Source organism: Ambystoma mexicanum, chromosome 10, assembly GCF_040938575.1.
Source record: "Ambystoma mexicanum isolate Mex_15411 chromosome 10, UKY_AmexF1_1, whole genome shotgun sequence".
Classification (NCBI taxonomy): Eukaryota; Metazoa; Chordata; class Amphibia; order Caudata; family Ambystomatidae; genus Ambystoma; species Ambystoma mexicanum.
This window is the reverse complement of record NC_090932.1, coordinates 141496481-141520637: the sequence shown is the minus strand read 5'-3', so window position 1 is coordinate 141520637 and position 24157 is coordinate 141496481.

Here is a 24157-nt window from a genome sequence, read left to right as displayed (position 1 = left end):
TCCTTCTACTGAGGGTCTCTCCTGGGGTTTATTCACAGGATGCTGGCATTAGGTCTTGGGGCTTCAGCGACTGTTTCCTGCTGGCCTTCTATGAAGCCAATATCACTTCAGTCCATACAGTTAAACTCTCCCGGGATAACCAGCATCTGAGCCCAGGACCTAAATGAAGGAACTCTGAGAAGGATTTGGGGTTACAACCTGCTGAGGTTACATCACAGTGTGGGTGGATTTTAATGGGTCCCAGTGTTCACAAGCTTTTTCTATTACTGGAAAGCTGGCATTGTCACAAATGGAACAATACAGCTGTTGTTAATGCCACACTCAAGAAAGTGTTTATAATGGACAGAACCACTTCACTCCAGGACAAATGGAACATTGAGTGACAACACACTGCACCTGAGATGGAAATTGGTTAGATAATCCATCATATATTCCAGCGAATATGTTCAAATCTGCACATTTCTGAAAACACCCTCTCAGCGACTTAGCTGAGTGTGTGATTTACAGTAGATGGTCCTGAATATTCACCAGTTACCTTTAGGCAATTGCCCAGTGCACTAGCTAGCTACCTATCAGATGGAATGTAAACAAGTGGTGTGACCCACATCATCGGGAGGAAAGTCCACACATGTTGTTCTTTATTCCATGGGCTTCAACCTTGGTGTTTTATGCAATAGTCTGTCTCTGTTGCAAGAAATATAATATAGGATTCAAAATCAGTACATTAAATGCCCTCTTACAGGACATATTACAGATAACAACTATACCATTTAAAGAAAATGTAAACAAATGCATCATGCCCAGTGGTGAGCCATTTTAGGAAATGCCTTTTTTTGCTCTGGAACAGTTCTCCGGTCCTTTGTAATTGACCAGTTAAGTATTGATGAAAGCGGTAGAAACACAGCAATGACAGTTAGACCAATAGAAAGTGGATGGATGTTGCTGCAATTTAGTAAACAGCCAGTGCCGGATTGCCAAATAGGCAAAGTAGGCACTGGCCTATAGGCCTCACTCCTTTTAGGGGCCCCGCAACACTGGATCAAAATAATATTGATTTGATCATGAAAGAACAATACAATCAAGCTTTCTTAAATTGTTTCCAAAAGATAGAAAAAAAATGAATCAACTCAAAGAAACTAACCAAAACTATACATGTCAGTAACATGCAAGGCTACTCTTTACAGCTAATACAGTATGATATTTGTCATGGTTTGTGTAACATTGGATATTCGTTTCTTAACTTTTGTAGACTCTCTTTGCAGGACACATTGGAAAGCTGCACTGTGCTTTTTTGGCACAACATGGTGTGACAGTGTGTGAGTTTGAGTCCCGGCTACAGGTGTACAGCTGGGTGCTATTAATTAGAGAGGAATCCCGGTAGTGATTTGTCCACTGCAATCGTGGAACCAAATGACTACTCTGTCTATACCCAGGAAGGGAAAACACATCAACATATTAGGAGACAGACCTCAATAACAGGTTGCACACCGCAATTAGGTTCCTAAAAAACTATATATATCTTTAATTAATACACATAAAGAGGTTGTGATTCCGACAACTAATAATAAACATCATACATTCCTATACATAATCTCTGTTAAGATCAACATCTAAAGAACAAAGATTATGTCAATTCCAATCAAATGGTAAGGTAACAAATAGGTCTAAAGTACATTCAGAAAACAGATGGCAATGTAATTCAATTTCTGATTAGTGTTCGATAACACAAATTGTTGTAATCCTGTAATCATCCAGGAAATTGTCTAGCTGGGTGCTACATATATGGACTGTGCCAACAATCAGGTTTCCTGCAATACCCTCCATTTGGTTTGAGAGTTACTGTTTTGTTGAAGGGTGATACCAAAAAAATAAAATAATTGTTGGCACATTACCAGAATGCATCAGGGCTGGTTAAGCCTTCGCGAAACCCGGTGTGCAACCATACAGGGGAAGGCACAGGTGACTGAGAGCAGCACTGTTGCAAGCATATTAGTCAGCTGAGCTATCTTAGTAGGATTGGATTTTGCAACCTGCAGGCTACACATGGATCTCTGCTGCTGACACCTTAGCATGCAGAGAGGTGTGATTGGGACTGGCGTCTCTAACTGAGGAGCTATCTCACCCACTTACTCTGGGTGACATTCATTAAGTGCACACTCCTCCATGCTGAAACAGAATGTGTGATGTAAATTTGAACTGGCCTCCCAAGAGGCTGTTGCTAACAGGTGCTAGTAGCCTCTAGAATGACACTTATCCGGCCACCCTGCACATGTCGAAAGGTTGACATGTGAACCGTAGGGACTGAGACCGGCGAGATGTTTGCAAACTATACACATATTGTATGTGTGATAGCAAAGAAAAAGGCTACAGACTAGCAGAGCATATGGTGGTGCAGCTGAGAAAGAAAAGTCGATGTTGACGTGTGAGTCTGCTTCTGCAGAGTTCCCGTGTTTGCAATAAAACATTTCCCCTCCACATCGTCTCTATTAACTGGCTTTCATCCACTCACCTCTGCTTCACAAGGCGCTCACACACAACCTCATTGCCATGAGACTGAGGGGTCGATTCATGGAGCAAACGTGCGCCGAAAATCCCAGCGCAAGCAGGTGCAAGGTGGCGCTAGCGTGAGAAACGCAGCGCACGCACACGCGTGCGATTCAAGGAAGACGATGCGTGTGTTTCCCGCTGTCCGTGCGCCCAATCCTGCCATGGCGCACGCGGGCACACACGGCATGCGCTACGCGCACAGCAAAAGCGCACATAGCGCGGCGCACACAACCAAAGTGTGCGGAACAGTGGGCGTAACACGCAGAATGGGGAATAACGCGTGAAAAAGAAGGCGTAACTGGGGAAGTACTGCAGGGAACTACACGGAACGCCACACGCACGCCAACAACCCGTATTCATGGATTCGAATACAGGAAACCCGCGCACGGCAAAAGACGCACACAGGCGTCAACGCATCCGCCACACGAAGGCAGGCGGAAGCGTCCCCGCGCACAGTATAAAAGTGCGCGCAAACAACAAACACGTATATACAGCTACGATGAATGCCCCATTTGTCGCACCACTGATCGTGGGACACCGCAGGAGGAGGAGAATAGCCAGGGCAAGTATTTTCGCACCACGGACAAGCCTTTTTGGGATGCCTGATGACCAGGTCTACGGCAGGTATAGGTTTCCACCCCATATCATCCTAGACCTGGTCAGGGAGTGGGAAGATGACCTTACACCCCCCACCCTTTGCTCCCAAGCATTGAGCCCCTTGGAGAAGGTGCTCAATGTCCTGCATTTTTTGGCCACTGGGTCATTTCAGCGGACTACTGCCATAGTGGGGGGGTCTCACAGGCCACGCAGTCACACTGCCTACACCAGGTACTGGCAATCATGACAGCGCGCCCCTCAGTCCGCAGGCACATATACATGCCCAGAACACCCGCAGAAAGGCAGGTCGTTGTCCTTGATTTTTTCAGGGTGGCACACTTCCCCAAAGTGCTCGGTGCCATAGATTGCACCCATGTGGCCCTACGTCCACCTAGGGCCACTGAGCACATCTACCGAAACTGCAAGCACTGGCATTCCATCAATGTACAGGTGGTATGCGATGCAAAGGGAATCATCACCTCTGTCTATGCAAACTACCCTGGCTCCACCCATGACAGTTTCATATACAGAATGTCCGCCCTGAGCCGGGCCCTGGAAGCTGGGCAGCATGGCGACACCTGGCTCCTAGGTGAGTACAAATGCCCTTGCACATGCATGCATGTCACACACACACACACAAATACACAAACCCCAATAATCACAACCATTTACATCTCCCCAGGGGACCGTGCCTACCCTCTGAGCAACCACATGATGACGCCAATCCAGAACCCCACCACACGACCCCAGGTAAGATACAACGCCGCCCATATTGCAACCAGGGCCATAGTGGAGCGCACATTCGGAGTGCTCAAGTCATGTTTCCGGTCCCTTGACCACTCTGGCGGGCAGCTACTCTATGCACCCCCAGTAGTGTGCAGGATCATTGTGGCAGCATGTGTCCTGCACAATGTTGCAACACGGCAGGGCGTACCGGTGGACATGGTGGTGCCCCCACATCTCCAACCACAGGCACAGGCGCTGCCCATGGGAGGGGACAGGGCACGTGGCGAGGAAGCCCGGACCCAGGTTGTGGCCACATTTTTCACCTAAACTCCCACCCCTGCGGAGTGCACACAGGCCTGGCACATACCAGGTGACAATCGATGATGACAAAGAGACAGTCAACTGTCACAACCCTACCACCCTGAGGTAGTTGCCATGGAAGTGCCACATTGTCTGCATCCTTAGCTACTTAAACACAAGCTATCCTGTGTGACCAAAAGGCACACATATGACATGACATGATATGGCCTATACACAAGTATTTCAAGGTTCGATGAGGCAGGGAGGGGGGAACAAGGGAAGACAGGCAACAATAATACTAGGCCAGGTGTCATTTAGATTGTGCAAGTGCAGGGGTAGGGGGAAGGGAAAAATGCAAGGGGAAGGGGAGGGGGGAGTGTAGTACAGGGTAAGTAGACTAAAAATAAATAAATAGGCCAGCTGGTGGCAACTGCAAAGGTAAGTGCAGACAAGTGCTGGGAAGGGGGGGCTGTAGGGATAGAGAAACAGTCCCGCAGTGCAGGGGTTGCCAGGGAGGCAGTGCAAGTGGAGAGTGGCTGGGCCAGGGACCGAGGTCGGTGAGAGTGGCCCAGTTGCAGATCCAGTGCAGTTCCAGTGAAGAATTTTGCAAGGGAGAGGCAGAGAGAAAGCAGAAGCAAAGAGGAAGGTCTTGAGGTGCTTCCGGAACGGGAGATGGTTCTCCTCAAGTTCCAGTGAGGCAGGAAGGCTGTTCCAGAGGGAGGCCCCTGCCGCGGAGAGAGATCTAACCCCAGCTAGTTGCTTTGAGAAGCGGATGACCCTGACATGAAAGGTGTGAATCACACACACCTGCAAAACAAGCCATGGCCATCACTGTTATGTCACTCAAACCCTCCCAAACCACAACATGACATGGCAAGCAATACCCATACACCAACACAGTAACAATAAGGTACACATTGCCATGTCAAAAATGTACAGTGGCATCAGACAATGATGCCTGACATGGAATCAGATGAAATGACTGACCAACAACCTGACACCCAAAATAAGTCATTTCCAAATGCATTACAAGAGTTGTAGACGTAACATAACAATGAATGCCTGTCTACATGCACATTGTGCATTGCAAAATCAACACTGCAGCTTCTGTGTGCTGTGTCCAACTCCTGCAACACACTGCTCAGCGCACAGCACAGTGAACAGCCATTGTGTGTGATGCACACCCTGAGCATCACATCTAAGCGACAGACCACATCAAAAAGCAAATTAGGCATGTACAGGATCCATAATTGGTCACAGAACATGTGCTGCAGGGACACAGTGGGCCCCAGAAGGCAAAGAGTGTACATGTGGATATGCAAGGGTGGTTGTACATGTAGTGCATCAGAATGCAAGTGTGTGGGTCAGTAAGGACATGCACTCAACATATGCATGTGCAATCAAGTGACCATCAGTGTCCTCTACACATCACATGTGAACACTCACCATGTGTACACCCCAGCATGTCAAACCACAACTATCCCCTCACACCTGAAAGGTAAACACAACACATGAACAGGCATTGATCAGCAGAACACAACATGTACATAGGATACCACCATTACAATGTCAGGGTTCCCATCACACTGCAGGGCAAGGCAACTATCAACAACAACCCCCCCCCCTCACAAATGACCATAACCCACTCAACAACTGCACCTGGGTCATGGAGCCTTCAACCCTCAATTCCACCTGGCCACAGGATCACCTGTCCCCTTCGTCACCATCTCCCACCTTGTGTGTAAAAAGGTGCCTGCACCCTCAGAGTCCACCCTCATTTGCAAAATCACAAAATTCAAGCCAGAAAAACGAACCAGAACACCCTCCAGTAGATGACTTGACGTAGCAGTACCTCACAAAGGCCAAGTACTACCACAATGATGTAACAACCAAGGTAGCACAGTAAAACAATGTCACAGCAGATGTGAACCATGTGTGGTACATAACATAGAATGATGCACCATGAACAGATGTGTACTGTCGCAGGTCCCGTGTACATGCGCGGGAGTGTCACAAAACAACCACCACCACCGTGTCCCAGGTGCCTGCAAGTTCAAACTCACACAGGCCTCTGAGACCCTGGTGGGGAAGGAGGGTCAGGGATATGCAGTTGGGACAGGTGTTGGCACACTGGATAACTGGAATGAGTGGCAGGAGAGGGGAGGAGGAATGACACATGAAAGTAGGGAATGCACGAAAATGTACTACCTGCATGAACACATACACAATCCAAACAAACTTGGACATCATTGTCATGGCCTTCTGTAGTCCAGGCTTAGGAGTGGCACGAACCAACCACCCCCTCTAGGGTTTTGGCGCATGCAAGTTTGGGGCTTACACAGGCATCCGCAACCCCAGCGGGGAAAGAGGGTTAGGGAACGTTGCTTGGATAGGTACGGGAAGCAGGAGCACGGGGTAGAGGGTACAGGGTTTAAAATTGGATAGGACTCAGGGTGATTAGGGGAAAAAAAATATACCAAATTGAATTACACATTCATCCATGCATTAGTGCACCCCCCAGCAAGCCTATGCAGAGCAGTTTGAAAGAAAAACAACAAGACACTTAGCTCTGGTTTGAGTGCTGGCCTCCTGCCTGCGCACTCTCAGGTCCGGTTACAGGAGCACTGCAATGCTGCAAAGAGAGCCACAGTCAATAACCCGTACATGCCCATTACACAAAAACACACCACCAAACATGCCCCATAGCAACAAACTACTCTACAAACAGACAATCTGGTGTAGATGCTTCGTACCCATATATAAGATTACCCCTGTGATGGGTCATACACAGTCAATGCAGTAAGTCAGCCGCCGGTGGGTGCGTGGCAAATGGAACACCAATGTGTCACAATTCACACAACATGCAATGTTCCCTGGGTAAGCAGACAGACCAATATAGAAAGGCATGACTTCAGAACAAGTTGTGTTCCACCATGACCGAAACAAAGTTGGCAGTGCATGTATGAAAATGTACATGGAAATGAAATGCACTGCACCCGAGTATGTCCCTTGCTGTATGTCCCTGTGAGCTGCCCCTTTCCATGTCTAGGAAGGCTACATGGTTGATACAAGTGCCTCAATGGACCTTGGTGTACCGGAGGGCATGTGCCACTGCCCCTGCAGGTGTCCCAGACAACCTTACAATCAACAGCCATCAGTCCACCAACACATCTGAGCTGCATTGTGTGCTTCAACACCAATATTCGTCCAAGCTCACCCTCAGTGCTGTGACGAAGCCTGCATGTGCAACTCGCCTGGTGCAAGCTTTGCTGTGTTGTGGCCCCCCTGTGCTGCTCACCTGGCCTGGAGTTACTTGGAACACGTCAGCAGTTCTAGGATGTAGGTCTGAAATCCCTGTGCCTCTGCTTGTGCACACATGTGCATGTGGGCACCAACAAACGTGTCCAGAATTCAGATGTCCAATGGGCCATGTCTGCTGGCAAAGGTGCTCTGGAGGCTCATCCCCCTGCAGAAAGGGCATGAAACACATGATTAATGCTTTAAAGTCATCTGTGTGTGTCTCTTCAGGCATCTCATAACTTGACCATGTCAGAGACTTACATCAGAAATCACAGTATCAGTCCGTCTTTCACATCCAAAGTGTGGAACACACTATCTACGGCATGAATTGCAACAAGCATGTGTACAGTAAAGATAAGAAACATACTACACAATGCATAGCTATGAATGTACACATTAATCATGAAACACCCCATCTAGCAAAAGCTGAACAGTGGACAATAACACCAAAATCATCCCCACTAGGGGTGTCAACACAAGTCACACAGCACCAGACATGCCACAGATATGACAGTCCAAAGCCCTTGTGTAATAGGTTGTCACACCGAACCATCCTTGCGAGCCCATGGATAAGGGAGGCAGGAGTGGCATATGTGAGTCAAGGACCCCAAGCAGCAAACACATACACAAGACAAGTCTGAAGGGCCCAGCTGGAACAGACAGTGGATGCCTTCAAAAGCCACAAAGCACTGCACCATCACATGAAAGCACAATAGACAAGCAATTTTAAACTATATTAACTACACTAACTATGGAAAACCTACATTACCTAATTAAACTAACTATCAAACAGAAACTTAACTAACTAAACTAAAAGAAAAATCAAAAATGGCCACATACGACCCAGGGGGAGGGGAGGCACCCAGGAGGGGGGAGGTACAGGGTGCTGCTCAACACCCACATGCAATGATGCTGAGCCAAAAAAAAAACCTCCATGGGCTCAACGCCTGCACAGCCCGACCTATGTGGGAGATAGATGGTCGTCCGAGTCTGGCTCATCCTGGAAAGGAGGACGTGAAACAGTAGCCTGGCCACGCCTAGCCGCAGCTTGCCCCTCGTCGGCAGAAAGTCTGCTGGACGGGTGAGCCTGGTTCTGTGTGGCGATGTGACGTAGGTCTGCATGCAGAACCTCACGTGATACACGTGCTTCCTCTTGCAAGGTAGCACGTGTAACACGGAGTTCCTCCTGCAAGGCCTGGCTGGACAACCGCTGCACCTCCCGGCAAGGCTGTAGCTCATCCGAGATGGTCCGCTCAAGCTGTGCAAACCTCTCCTCTGCCCGCTGCCTCTGGGACATCATAAGGACATCCAGAGTGGATTTGAGGGAAGCATACTCCTCCCTCAGGGCATCCATGTGCGCCTCTGCGTGAGCAGCAATTGCTTGACGCAGAGACGACATTTCAGCCTGGCGTGCCCTGTCTGAGGCCGCCATGCCGAGCCTGAGTGAGCGGGCCGTGGACCGTGCCGCCTGCTGCTGGAGAAGCACCTGCCTAGCAGGGGGGGAGCACAGATTGGGCCACACGCTCCATGCTCTCAGCGATGTTCTCCATTGCTGCCCCCTGCCGTTCTGAATTGGCAGTCATGTCTTGCTCCCACTCAGTATACTGCGGTTGCACGCGGCGACCGCGTTGCCGGGCTTGACCCCTGCAGGACCCAAGGACCGGGTGTCCTCGCTGTGTTGGAACCGCCCGCGGCTGCACAACTACATGCCCCCGTCGACGTGATGTCCCAGGCACATCAGTGACTGGTGTGGAGGGTGACCCTGCGTCCCGATCCACCACGGGCGAAGGAACCAAGACTGTCTGATCCCTCAGTGCAGGTGTCGCAGACAGAAGAGTGTCCACATCAGAATCACTCACCCCTGACACATGGACTTGATGCTCATCCAAATCAACATGGACGTCAGAGTCGTCATCAAGGCTGGACTCATAGGCAGCCAGAGACAAGATGGACTGTAGCACTTGGGGGTTTTTGTGGCCTACCACCCCACGACCCCCACTTGTGCCAGGTTGATGTAGTGGTAACAACCCTGTGTCTGGCATGACAACACCATCCTCCGCCTCCATAGCGTCATCACCTTAAAAATAGAGAGAAAAAAGGTTGCTACACATGTCAGAAGCACACAACACACACACACACCGACAACAAACGCATCAGGCAGACATGTGACACACAACATATAACCTGACATGCATGCTGGGTCAACTTTGAATTGCTTCTGTGATCAGACCTGTTGAAAGGTGGCAGTTTCCATGGAAGTGGGTCTATGCAGTGCAGAAAATGTGTACGCCACTCACTACCTACATGTACAAGGACTCCATGGTGTGTGCCAGGAAATATGAAGGCAGTGCAAGGTCAAATTCAGGCATCACGTGCATTGTGCATTCAATGTGTACCATATCTAGAAGCCAAGCACCCCTCCACCCCAGTACCAAAGCAGGGGTGCATAGTATGGTATCAAAAGGCTGACCATACACCTGTGTATTGACAGGCAGTGTTGACTGGCATCAACAGCTTAATGTGATTCAAGTGACAACACTGCAAATGATGATGGGACAGTAAGCAGGACACATGTTGAAAAGTCTGGAGGCCGCCCACGTGTGAAGAAGACACAACAACAGTTGGACAGAGTCATTGGCCATTGAACAGGCTGAGGCCTGTGAGCCACACAGATTGTCAGGCCCTAAACATGTGTGCAACGCAGTACTGAGCCACAGTTGACATGGGAAGGCTGATGAGATGCCATGCAATGTATGTTACCAAGGACTTGTATTACAGTGATCATCCAGTCAAGGACACATAGGGGCATGCGTGCAATGCACATGGAGCATGAATGGGCACTCATGTCCCTGCGGGACATCTGACCTATGCACAGTACAAGTGAGATACCCTGCATCAAGTACTAAGGCTGTACCACACGGCATATTTCTGGCAGATTCTACGCTGGAAGTTAGCATCTACACAGGACGCATGAACAGGAAAGTACACATTGGCAAGATTGAAGCAGACCAGTGCAAAAGTGGAACTGGGGTGCAGAGTGGCGGAGGAGGGGCAAGTGAGCATGCCTACATGGAGTCCCCGCATGCAGGCAGAGAAGACATGCATCACGGAAGCATTGCATTACTTACACATCAGAACCATGTACACGTCACATGTAGTGGCAAGCATGCACAACACATCCCACAAGTGAAACACACACGTCCTCAACAAACACGCATCAACACTCACTGGACTGGGCATCAAAGTCCAGCATCTCTCCCACTCCTTCGACCAATTCAGGTGGTATGAACTCTGCAACGAGTGCCTCATGCGGAGTGAGCTCTTCCTCCTCTGGTGCAGGCCCACCGCCAGTCACCAGAGTCAAGTTGTAATTAGAGGCACGCTTAGCCTTAGTGCTGCGTTTGATGTCATTCCAACGCTTTTTGCACTCTTGCGCCGTGCGCACCTCATGGCCGAATGAACTGACATGTTCCGCAACATGCTTCCAGTGGGTGTCACGTTGGGAAGCTGTAGTCTGACTATTGGCACCCACTAGCATGTCACGGCTGTGGCCCCGCACGTAGCCCACGAGGAAGTCCAGTTCCTGCTTGCAGAAAGGCTTCTTCCTTGACGTGCAGGAGGTCGTGGCTGTGTGTGGGGTCCCAGCCTGTGCTGCAGGTGCAACCTTCCTCCTCTTGGACTGTGGCGCAGACCCTGGCTGGCTAATGCCGCCCTGACCAGTATGGCCAGTGGGTTCGGTGGATTGAGCCAAGGGAGTGGCAGGTGGAGGGATGACCAAAGGCCTGACTTGTGTCAGTGGCAGCTGGGTGCCCTCTAATGAACCCTGCGCAGCAACATCAGCTCTGGCAGGGACATTGACCGCAATGGTCCTGGTTGGCAGACTCACAACCGGGGTGTTGTTGGCTGCATCTGCCCCTGCACTTGCCAACACCCGGCTGTTCGGGGCAGCAGATGACATAACTGCTCCAGGGACACGCGTCTTGGTCTGAGCAGCCTCGCCTGCCCCTATGGTTTCCCTCCTGGCCTGTTGGAAATCTACCAAGGGCTCCTCAAGTGCCAACGCAGCCTGCGCTGGCAGACCCTGAGCCTGGGTGGCGGTGTCCGCAGCTGCACCTGCAGCTACCACTACCCTTGGGCCCGTGGCAGTCGATAGAATGGACTGCCGGGTCACACGGGCGCCAGTGCCAGATGCAGAAGCTGCATCCCCCGGAACCACAGGGGGTGGTGGCATGACTGCACCGACACATGGCACAACATTGTGCTCAAGTGGCACACCCCTGCCTCTTCCCCCTCTGTGGCCGGCCTGGACACCCTGGAGTCCCCCTACTCCCTGGTCACCACGGCCACGTCCCCGACCACACCCGCCACGAGGAGTACGCCCAGCTGAGGCGCCCCTCACCTTTGGTGTCCTCCCAACCATGGCACAGATGTAGTAGTGCCGGCACAGATGGAGTAGTGCCAATGGGAGGTGTACACCATAATTGACCTGGGCAATTGGGGTGAAGGGGGTGGGAAGCAAGATGTTAACAGCCCCCCTGCACCTGCAAGGCTGTATGTGACCCCGGTGATGTAGTGATGGGTCACGCAACGCTCAGGCACCCCAAAACTGCAGTAAAACCGTGCACGCAACCCTGCAGCCTACGTGCGTGGATTCAAACTCCCGCAGTATGCGGTGGCACCAAGTAACATGAGTAACGCGTACGCGTGGGACACGCAGGCTACTATGACATTGAAAATGGGTGCGATACACAGGGGCACCCGCAGTGGGAAAAAGAGCGTGTGCGACTCACCGTCTGACTAGCGCGATGCAGAAAAACACGCGTAGCCAATACCCCCGCCAAAAGATGAGATACGTCCTTGATAGCTGTGAAGTTGTGATGGCGCGCGAAACAACAGGAAGCAGCAACACACGTCGGTCTCCACGAAAGGCACGTACAGCGAACTGCTGGCCCCGCTCACCTTTAACCCGTGCTGAGGGAAATGCCCGCGCATGTCACGTCACTTACGCGCATGGGCCCTTTCCTCGGATTACATGCGGACGTGCAGTTTTTCACGCGCGCTGAAATGCCCATGCACGCCTGCGCGTGTCACGTCACAGGGGTGCTTTCGCTTGAAGGGCCTTCTGTCCAATGAAATTGCGTATGCGTGCAGACGCGCTTACGCGCTAAGGGCCTTTCCTCGAATTACACGCTGACGTGCAGAATTTTCACGTGCCAAATCACTCCATATCAAGCTGGCCACACGTAAGCACACGGAAGACCACACTCCTGCCCAGAAGGCCGAATTACTGCCCCCCAGAACCCCAAGCACGCTCCCACCTGCCATCTGCTGCTGCCTGACTGCCTGCTGCCCACGTGCCCTGCGATTTGCTGCCTGCACATCAGCCAGGGGTGCTGTTGCTGTGACCACCCCTGCTGGAACCGAAGACTCCCGACTGGGATTCCATCGCTCCACAGTCCAGCCCCAGGACCCAGTTGCCCACCCACTCCTGCCTCTGGGGTTGTCATGTCGGGCACTGCAACATCTGGCACCACTGACAACCCCCGGCCAGAGAGGCAGAGGGGCACCAGCTTCAGTGCCAGGAAAGTTGGTGTCCTGGTGGAGCAAGTCCTGGGGCAGTATGATGCCCTCTTCGGAAGTTCCCGCGCCGACAAGGAAGGACGGATTCGGATCTGGACGGACATCGTGACTGCCATCAACGCGGAGGGGGTGGCAGTCCGCGACTTCCAACATGTCAAGAACCGCTGGGAGGACTTCAGGTCCAGGACCCTCAACAAGGCCCGGCGCCTCTTGAAGGCAGCGGATGCTAAGGGGCGCCGGGGCCACTTGTCGGAAGATCAGATGAGGGTCCTGGAACGTATATCCCCAGCGCTCCACGTCCAGGTCCTTGAGAGGCAGACCCATCTGGAGTCGAGTGGTAAGTGTACATGCATCCTGATTGTAAGCTGTGCGTGTGGTGATGTTTCAGTAGTGTGCAGGTTGCTCATCTGTTTGTGTGGGGTCGAGTATGGGTGGGGGTGTACAGGGCCGTGAGGCTAACACATGCGAGGGCTGTCATGTGTGAGACATGGATGGTGCTTGTGTGTGTAGGCTTGCATGCCAAATGCAGTTGTGTGGGCACACATGTTTGGATGAATGTGTATGTAAGTAGACATGTTCGTGATGTCACGCATGTATGTTGTTTTCAGCTGCATGTATCAGCACTGTGTACATGTGCATGTGTGTATATTTGACAAGGGCGCAACAGTGATGCAACATGGATGCATGTGACAGCGGGATGTGGAAGCCTGATTGGCAGATGTGACATGGATGCCCATCTGAACACTGCGACACTTGACAGAGGTGTACACATGCATGCAAGTGTGGCGGTGTGTGTACATGTGTAGTGCACTCCCTGTGTTGCATGTGATGTCTGGCTCACCATTGCCTGCTCATGCTGTTGTATGTGTATGGGTGGTGCTGGCAGTTGCAATATGGCTGTGGTATGGCTCATGTGTGCAAGTTGAAATGACATGTGTGTTGGGGATTGTGATGGCATGTCTGAGGTTTGCCAATGCCACTCATGTACAACTGTCATGTGTGTATGTGTCCATTGTACAGTGCCCTGATGCCTGTGTTTTATTTCTCCCTGTCTGCAGCGTCAACTGATGAAGAGGGCGGAGAAGGTGCTGTGGAGCACAGCGGCGGGGATCCCACCGCCAGCCGGAGATGCAAGGCCCGGCTCCCCTCCCAGGTTGTGATCTCGTCGGGGAGTGAGGAGTCCGGTGCCGCGTCCCAGGCCGCAGCTGCCGGGGGGAGGTCCAAGAGGCGGAGGTTGGAGTTGGACTCCTCGGCAGCAGAAGGGGCAGCTGGGACCCCACAGGGCCCAACGGGGGAAGATGGCACGGAGTCATCCAGGTTGGTGGGGGGTTTGGTGGAGGAGGAGGCCGTGCAAGCAACAGAGATGGGGTCTGGAGGTGGGGATTCCACTGGTGCTAGTGGTGCAGTGCAGGACCAGGGTCAGGAGGCAGCACAGGCTGCCGCGGAGGTGCCTGTGTGCAATCCTCTCCCTGATCCTGTCCCTGCATCATCTTGCACCAGCAGGGATGCCTACGTCCAGACCCGTTTTCAGGCAGGGGATGAGCTCACGGCAACTGGCCTTCCTCTGCCTGCGGACGTGGCTATCCGGGTCCGGGTTGAGCCTGTCCTGACTGGTGTGGCGTTGCGTCAACGGGCCATGCGAGGTGACCTGCAGTCTTTTCATGAGGAGACTGCACGTCATCTCGAATGGCTCGTTGACCGCGTCGGCATACTGGGACAGGTCACCCAGGCCGGATTCCTCCATTTGATGGGGCTTGCTACGACCCCCTCCTCAACAGAACCCCCTATGTGCCAGTTGTCCTCCGTGCCATCTTCCCACCCATCAGTCACCTGGGTGCCCTGTGGAGCTTCCTCTGACGGTGCGGCCAGGCTGGTGGAGGAGGCATCCCTGCCACAGTCGGGAGTCGGACGTCCAGCAGGGGTGGCCACATCAACGACTGCACCCCAGCCAGCGGAGGATGTACAGGCAGCAGGAGGCAGTGCACGGGCAGAGGCACAGCAGCAGCAGCAACGTGGTGGGAGCCATGATGGCTCGGGGCCTTCGACATCGGAGGGGCAGGCATCGGCCGGAGGGCAGGAGGACCCAGGACGGGAAGTGTCTTCCTTGTGGCAGCGGTTGGGCCACGCCATAGATGCGGAGCGGCTGCGGGCGGAAGAGGCACGGCTCACGATGGTCAGGGCAGAGAACTCCATGCGGAGGGCCCTGAGGCGGGCCGAGTGCCTCGAGGCAATCCGCAGGGGGTTGGAGGTGGACACGTCGACGGCCCTGCGGACCCTCGGGGCCATGGAGGAGGACTGCCTCCGGGACATTGAGCAGTAGTTCGATGATGCCCTTGCCCGGGACATCCAAAAGTGAGCCGTCGGACTAGCCCGCTGCCTTTGTAAATAGTTCTGTAGTTAGTGTTAGGTTTCCTTTGGTTTTGCATTTTTTTTGGACCTTTTGGACAATGGGCCACATTTTTGTATATAGTTTTTTTTGATTAGGTAGTGTTATTAGATAGGTTTGATTTCTTCTGTTGGGATCATGGACCCTGGATTGTTTATCTGTATATAGTTAACTGTTGAATTTTCATTTTTTTTTACAATTTACCCATGGAGCAATGGCTTTCAATTTTAATTTTCCATTGGATTTACTTTTGTGGACTGTGACTTTGGACACCTTTCCTTTGGATTATGATTTGTGGTTTTGCATTATTTCACGGACATGCTGCTTTTTATTTTTTTAAATTCCCATTTTTGTTTGTTTATTTTTGATTCAATTTATGTTTTTTTTTATACATATTTTTTGTTCAAACTTCAATGTGTAGTATCATCTCATTGGTTTCATGCATATCATGATATGGGTTTTGAGATTCACTGACACCCATTGGGTGTATGTGAGGGACATGTGTTCATTTCCAAACTTGCAATTGGGGTTCTATCATCTTATTGACATTTCTAAGTGGGTGGATGCAATACTCGGGTGGGTGTTTGGCATTTGGAGGCTGACCATAGGGGCCAGGGATCTAGATTGTGATGACATGTTGGCTGGGGGACATGAGTGAGGGCATGCTGGCAGGTGCCCCACAGTGCTGGGGGTGGGGGTGCAGGGGGACATGAGTTGGACATGAGTGGGGGCCTGCTGGCAGGTGCCCCATAGTGCTGGGGGTGGGGGTGAAGGGGGACATGAGTTGGGGCCTGGTGGAGGGTGCCCCACAGTGCTGGGGGGTGGGGGTGAAGGGGGACATGAGTTGGACATGAGTGGGGGCCTGCTGGCAGGTGCCCCATAGTGCTGGGGGGTGGGGGTGCAGGGGGAAATGAGTTGGACATGAGTGGGGGCCTGCTGGCAGGTGCCCCACAGTGCTGGGGGTGGAGGTGCAGGGGGACATGAGTTGGGGCCTGGTGGAGGGTGCCCCACAGTGCTGGGGGGTGGGTGTGCTGGGGGACATGAGTGGGGGTGCAGGGTAGTCCCCCGTGGTGTGGGCTGCCTGCAGGGGCCATGGAGGTTGTGGAGCGAACACCTGGGAGGACCCACACGGCCAATTCACGTGTAGTACTCCACAGAACCCCTGAAATACACGTACCCTGCTGATATCGCGTGTGAAACTTCCTGCGCACCCCAAAATACACGTACACAGGACATTCGCGTGTGGAACTTCCAGCGCACCCCTGAAATACACGTACCCTGCTGAATTCACGTGTGTAACTTCCAGCGCACCCCTGATATACACGTACCCTGATGGAATAGCGTGTAGAACTTTCCGCACACCCCTGAAATACACGTACCCTGCTGAATTCACGTGAGTAAGTTCCCGCGCACCCCGAAATACACGTACCCAGGACATTCGCATGTGGAACTTCCAGCGCACCCCTGATATACACGTACCCTGATGGAATCGCGTGTAGAACTTTCCGCACACCCCTGAAATACACGTACCCTGCTGAATTCACGTGTGTAACTTTCTGCACACACTGAAATACACGTACCCAGGACATTCGCGTGTGGAACTTCCAGCGCACCCCTGATATACACGTACCCTGATGGAATCGTGTATAGAACTTTCCGCGCACCCCAGTAATACACGTACCCAGCTGAATTCACGTGTGTAACTTTCCGCGCACCCCGAAATACACGTACCCAGGACATTCGCGTGTGGAACTTCCCGCGCACCCCTGAAATACACATACCCTGCTGAATTCACATGTGAAACTTCCCGCGCACCCCTGATGTACACGTACCCTGATGGAATCCCGTGTGGAACTTCTCGCGCACCCCTGAAAAACACGTACCCAGCTGAAATAACGTGAGGAACTTCCCGCGCACCCCAGTGATACACGTACCCCGCTTGCCGTGCTGGTACAGGGTTAGCGCAGCCCTTTGCGCTGGATTGGGGATTTTGATGGCTTTTCCCTGCGCAAGGGGCGTTCTTGGGGGCGTAACTGGCGCTGCTGCAGGGTTGCTGCGCCACTGTGCGCCACGGCTGGTTTTGGTGGCTGGAATCCATGAATACGCTGTGCGCGGAAATGTATTTTGGCGCACGCGGCTGGCACAGGGATTCGCACGCGCACACTGTGCACCAGCCGCGTGCGCCAATTGTGCACTGAATTCTATGAATTACCCCCAGCAACTCTTCATATGAGAGCACAACCGTGTGCTGCAGTTTTATGGAAGTGCTGCAAACAACCCAGAAAGTGGTCTCTCGGTACAATATTTACATATGAATGATTGTTTGGCTGCAAATAACAGCGACTCTAAGTCCAGGATGAATAAGCACCTGTAAAATTGTCTAACAAGTGTTTACAGGTTTCTGTCTCTATACATGGGTGCACACAATGGATTTTTTTCTGGCCTTTTCATGGGGCGGGCTAAGTGGGCAGCTGTCTCAGGCACACACATTTTTGACTCTACAGGATCACATGTTCCCAGCCAGTAAATGCAGAATGCGTGCCTTTAAAACAGGAAATACAGCACGGAGTGCGGCGTGGAGTCAAGAAGGAGAGTCAGTCTGCATCAGTCCACATCAGGCAGCCGTGGGCGGCTAGTGAGAATGACCGCCAAAACGAGTCACTCAGGTCCTGTCACCAGGCGTATAACTCTGCAACAACGTCAGATGATTAATCCTTGGACTGCTTTGAAAGCCGATAAAACAGGAAAAAATTCTGAGTTAAGCGATTTGACTTCCGCTTCCTCTGTACATGCTATGTCAAACCCAGACTCTGCTATTATAAATTAATCTGGCCTCGCGGACGAGTTTGTAGCTGTGCCCACCACAATGTTTTCATCTAGTAACAATACTTTTTCTAAAGCTGCGAAGCCCGATAGTCAGCAAAACACTGTTCGCATTAATGACGAAACTGAAACTGATGTGGTTACTTCATCTGAGGGTGACGCCGAAACCAGTCTTGTAGCTGCATCGGCGGTGGAGATGCCCGTTGCTGCTCCATTCGCTCTGAGAATGTACCATATTGCTCTCTTGACTCTGTCTGGTCTGGCTCCTGTACTCCGATATTCCCTACACTGGTGCAAACGCGCTTGAACATTGCATATCCTTATTCAACTGATGTTTTCTACTCACCATTCGACTTCTCGGACGCCGAGCTAATGGAGGCGACATACTCTGAAATCCCAAATGGCAATAACGAGTTCCTCTCTGAAACCGCCTCTCACACCCACACACTGGCAACTCACAATAATGACACTGCCACTTCATCACATGCAAGTGAGGCCTTGCGGGAAATAGTTCCAACATCCACACACGCCAACGTGAGTTGTAGAGATGTATTAACCTTGAAGAACCTCCCACGGGCAGACTGTATACCAGCCAAACCAAACCACGAATCAATGCAGGCACATAAGACCCTAACTATATTTCAGGACCTCACTACAGGCAAGAAGATACGCTCTAATCTTTCCATCAATTCAGGCAATCAATTACGTAACCAGCGATCAGAGACGATAATTGGCAAAAATTCAATTTCTTTGCCAATAATACCTGACGCTCCTTTTCCGCGCAAAAGCCTGGAGGCTGCTACAGGCGCTGTTCATGGAGTCAACTTCCAGGCACAGAAACATGTTATTAATAGCTCGACCACAAAACATCTGAGAAAGTCCTCTTCGATCACACCTCAAAATACAGCCACAAGAGCTGGGCTTTTCAATTCATCTAAAGTATCACCTGCACTGATGCCTGCAAATGTCTGTGTGATCGGCGACCAACACTCTGACTCGGTTAGCAGCACGCTCTCTAGTGTTGAAGAGCCCCCTGTGCCTCGTTCGAAATCAAGTCTTTCCTCTGTTGCCTCCACTCAGATCTACAATAACGTTCTAGCCGCTTCATCCATGCCAATGCTTCCCTTTATTAAACTGTATAAATCCTTTCATGAAGTGCTCAATGACCAGACAGCGATAATCATCACCTTGAAGGAAAAAATGGAAAAGTTTGAATCTTTAAATACTTTTCTCCAAAGTCAAATCTTAAGAGAAGCTGACCCAGCGACACGCTGGCAAGAGCGCTTAAGCGATTTAGCTGCTCAACACCATTGCCAGAATGACACCCTGTCCGATGGCCTTTTGGAAGCGGTTTAATGGATGCTCCACTCTTTTCTTATGGTGTCCCATAAAGCACAGCTGATGTAGGACCTAGCTTCACAACGTGCAACATTGACCACATTACCAACGGATCCAATTCACCAATCTGGCCCCTTGCCTGATGAAAACCTAACAATTATTCCATTGCTCACAGCTAACATTGTCAATCAACCACTTATTGAAAAAATGCTGAATAATGATGCTTCTGCTTAGATCGAGAAGCCGAATCACCAAATTAGCAAGCATACCACCGGCCTATGATGTCAAGTCCTCCCGCTTCTTTTGGTATATTCGTGGGGGCAGCTAAATCTGTTATTCCTAACCTGAAAGCAACTCTCCAACCCACCACAAACTTACCTAACCATCAGGGTATGTTCTCTAGAATGAAGTGCAGGCCCCTAAAAGTATGAAAGGAGGCAGCAAACAAAAGAAATTTATCAGAAACCTGATGCTACCACCAAAAACTGGTCTGGCAAGTACCACCAAAATTACCAAATTGGACAAGTTAAAAGACTTCTCGTCAACAAAAACTTTGGACTCTGGCACAAATCACTTAGGTCCTTTACCAACTAAACGATGAAGAGTCGACTCAGAACCTGAAAATGACCTGTGTGCCTCAGCAACGTCAACAATCAACCTTTGCGATCTCTCAGTATATTCCTATGAAGACGACGTGTGCAGCAACAGTACCATGAGCACAAATGTACATCCTTAGCAAACGAAACACTTATCTTTTTGGGGATTCGATCAGACGACAGTGCCCTGTCGAAAACTCAGAGGCAATCAGCTCAATACGACAAGCCCTCAGCAGTAATTAGCAAAGCCCCAGCTCGCAATCTAGTCTGCACAACAAATCTGAACCCAAAATTAACTCTAACGCAAAAGAGTAAGATGGTACACTACAGCTCACGGGTTCACCAGAATTTCAGTAACAACATTTATTATTATTATTATTATTATTATTATTATTATTATTATTATTATTATTATTATTATTATTATTATTATTATAACATGGTTAAGCCCATTTGGAAATTGAGACTACAAAATATTCACTCCGATGACAGTGAAATCAATCTAAACCGTCACAATGTCATGAAACTCTTTAATTGTATTCCCTCTCTACGCACCATACTGTCTGATGATATTATGATCGTTGAGTACCCGACAGAAAAAACCTCTGATCAAGTTCTTCAACATATCGTGTCAGCCCCGGTTCGCAACACAATCCTGAAAGCAACAGAAGAATTGCTTGTCTTCGGATTCGACATAACACTCGAACCTATGGCTACGGCAGAAGTAGCAGATGAGCAGCACTTAAGGTACACTGAACAGGCTAACATTGCACAAAAATGTTCACAGCTAAGGAATGCAATGACCACCTCATCGTTGAAGCGACATCACAACGACCAACAAAACCAAAGGCCTATGATGTCACAACACAAAATGGATCACCAACTGGCCCGTCAATAGCCATGACATGAGGTGCGTGAGTACCCAGGTATGTTCCTATCTTGGAACACAAGAGGTTTCACGCACCTATTCAATGAATTCGAAGCGGACCTGGAAAACGTGTCTGTAATTTGTTTGCAGGAGACCTGGTTATGTGAGGCACCTACAAGAGATGGCTTTGTCACACTTGTAAACCCAGCTACAAAAAATCTAAAGGATAGGCCATCATCAGGCCTCCTAATGCTAATAAAAAACAAATTTCTGGTGGTCGTCAGTGGATACATACAATCCGAATCCTTTTATCAAAGGAGTTCTCATGCAGACAAATGACGCAAACATCTTAAGATGGAAATTCTTGCTCATCATAAACGGGTACTAGAATCCTGGGAAAATTAGTACCAGGGCTTTCCTCAATTCAGTGACACAGCTCATTGATAAGGTTCTTATTGCATCTAAAAAATGTATCCATCATCTGCTGTGGAGACCTAAACTGCACATGGTTTAGATACGACGATGAAAAAGGGTCACACACAAACCTGCTTGCAGATGAGGTATCCGCAAGGGCTCAGCTATGGATGTCTGCACTCTCAAACCGATAGAATACATTTATTTATGCACAACAAGGCATGATGCAAGCATTACCAAAACTATGCAAATCTCAACTTTGCACCTTTTATGCTTCTGGTGCAAATCTACCATGCAATAACTATAAACCTTACAGGATTCTAATGCAATCTATCAGTGTCTAATGCAATATACATATGGCAAGTGTCACATCAGCATTCCTCTACATTCCACACCATACTTCACACTCACTCTCTAAGACGATCCCTGTCTGATTTCCCTTTCTAACAAACCCAAAGCTCTTTGTGTGAGTGTCTGTTCTAATCAATCAGTTTAGGCCATAAACCATACTTCCCATTTGCATGTGCCTCTCTCCCCTCTCCAGCTCTGTCTTTGTCAAGTCTCTCCAAGTCTCTCCTCTCCCGCTACTCTGCAACCAGCCAGTCATTCAGAGCCAGGCCTCGCTCTCTCTCTGCCAGATCGGTCTCATCAAGGACTCATCAGATTCTGCTGCACCAAGACACCTCTCCCTCATAGAACTAAATCAACATCTAGCACCATCTCCAACAGCAACAAAAAAATTCCCTTCTCTTCACCTCTGGTTATACTATTCCATGATGCACTCAAATCCCTATGGTTACTTTCATTCTCTACTAAGAATATCTCTTTCTCTGTCAGCATTTTCTAAATATGAACATGCCTGAAAGTCTGTGTTCTTTCACTCCGTGTTCTTGTCGTGTTCTGTGTCAATGTGACATTGGACATCATATCTCTGTCATGGACTTCTAATGCATGCCTGCAAAACACCATCTTCCTCTATATATCCATTCATACCCATTCACTCCACTGTTGGCTTCACAAAATCCTCTTTCCGTGCCTGTGTGCAAAGGCTCCTCTCACATCTCCCCATGTGGCGCTGCCTCCACCCTTTTATGTCTCTCTGAAGCACACAAGCCCATGCTGATAAGGCTTCCTTCGCCTTCCACTCGGACAAGGTTCGTGTTATCTGTGTTTGCATTCCAATCTTTCACACTAATTCATAACTACTTGGCACAGAGCTCAGTGGCGCTTCTGTGTCTCCATTCAGAATGGATGCATAGGCCTTAGGCTTTCAATAGTGCTTACTCTTTCTCTCACAATGGCAAGCGCTATTTACATGCAGACTTCATTGCATTTTCTAAATGCGTGTCTCTCTACATGCATACATAATACATATACATATCTCTAAATGTGTAACTACAAATATACCGTGTCATTATAAATGGCTCTACATGTCATTCCAGGCCTCATTCATTCTCTATAGTGCCTAGCACATTTCTCTCTCAGACTAAGTGCGACATAAATGGCATAATACATAATTCTAAAAGCATCTCTTTCAACATATATAACAATAACATAACTAAGCAAACCCTTCATATAACAGGCCCTATTTCTCTCTTCAAATGCATGGTTGTTACTAGCCAGTACTAATCAGAACTAAACAGAATATATGATGGATAACTAAACATGATACAATAATTCCTAAAGGGGTAATACTAAATAATGGTTCTGTAACCAAGAGTAATGATGGGTAAAGGTGTTTAATGATTCTGTAATGATAACAAACCAGGCCTCCCCATTTTATCAGGTTCTACAGACATGCTGTGGCTTCGCCATGACAATGGCCTCATTACACGGATGCCGCTAAGGGATTACCGGCACCGGTAAGGGCACCGATGCTGGTAATCCCTTAGCGCCATACTACGAAGTCCCTCAGCGGGTCCCGTCCTTAACGTGTGGCCAGACCACACGTTAAGGAAGGGACCCGCTGAGGGACTTCAGGACAAATAACAGTACCGCTAATAGCGGTGCCATTATTTGCTCCTTCCCCATTCCCATTGAGCCCTATGGGGGCTCAAATGGGAATGGGGAAGGGCCTTGGTGAATGGGGAATTACCGCCCCGCCAACCTTGGAATGGGGCGGTAATTCCCCCATTCACCAAGGCGGAATCAGTAAAATACTGGCGGCAACCATGGCGCTAATAGCGCCATGGTTACCGCTGTGCGTGTAATGAGGCCCAATGAAATCAAAGATAATCTTTGCTGCTACTGTAAATTGGCCCCTGAATCAATACAACATGTACTAAGAGCTTGTACGGCCACTACGACACTGCGCTCCTGCCATCTCGTGCGCTTTGCAACTGCAGATATCGACATGAAAAATTGGTGGGCATATGCATCTTCTGACCATACTATAAAATTAAGCTGCGCTGTTGTCGAATACATGGACTTGATAAAGTTGAAAGATAACCTCAAACAGATGGAAATTTGCTGAAAACGTTGGATCTATTTGTTTTTTCTACTTTTATCGGTCTATCTTGATTAAGAAAGATTGGAGGATTTTCCTCTTCTTCCTCTTCTTCTTTTGTTTATTAGTTCCGTACCTTACTGGTTTTTTGGAACAAAAGTTTAACTTTCTAAGTTGATCTCAACTTAAGTTTGTTGTACTGACGTTTCAATAAAAAAAATTAAAAAATGTAACAT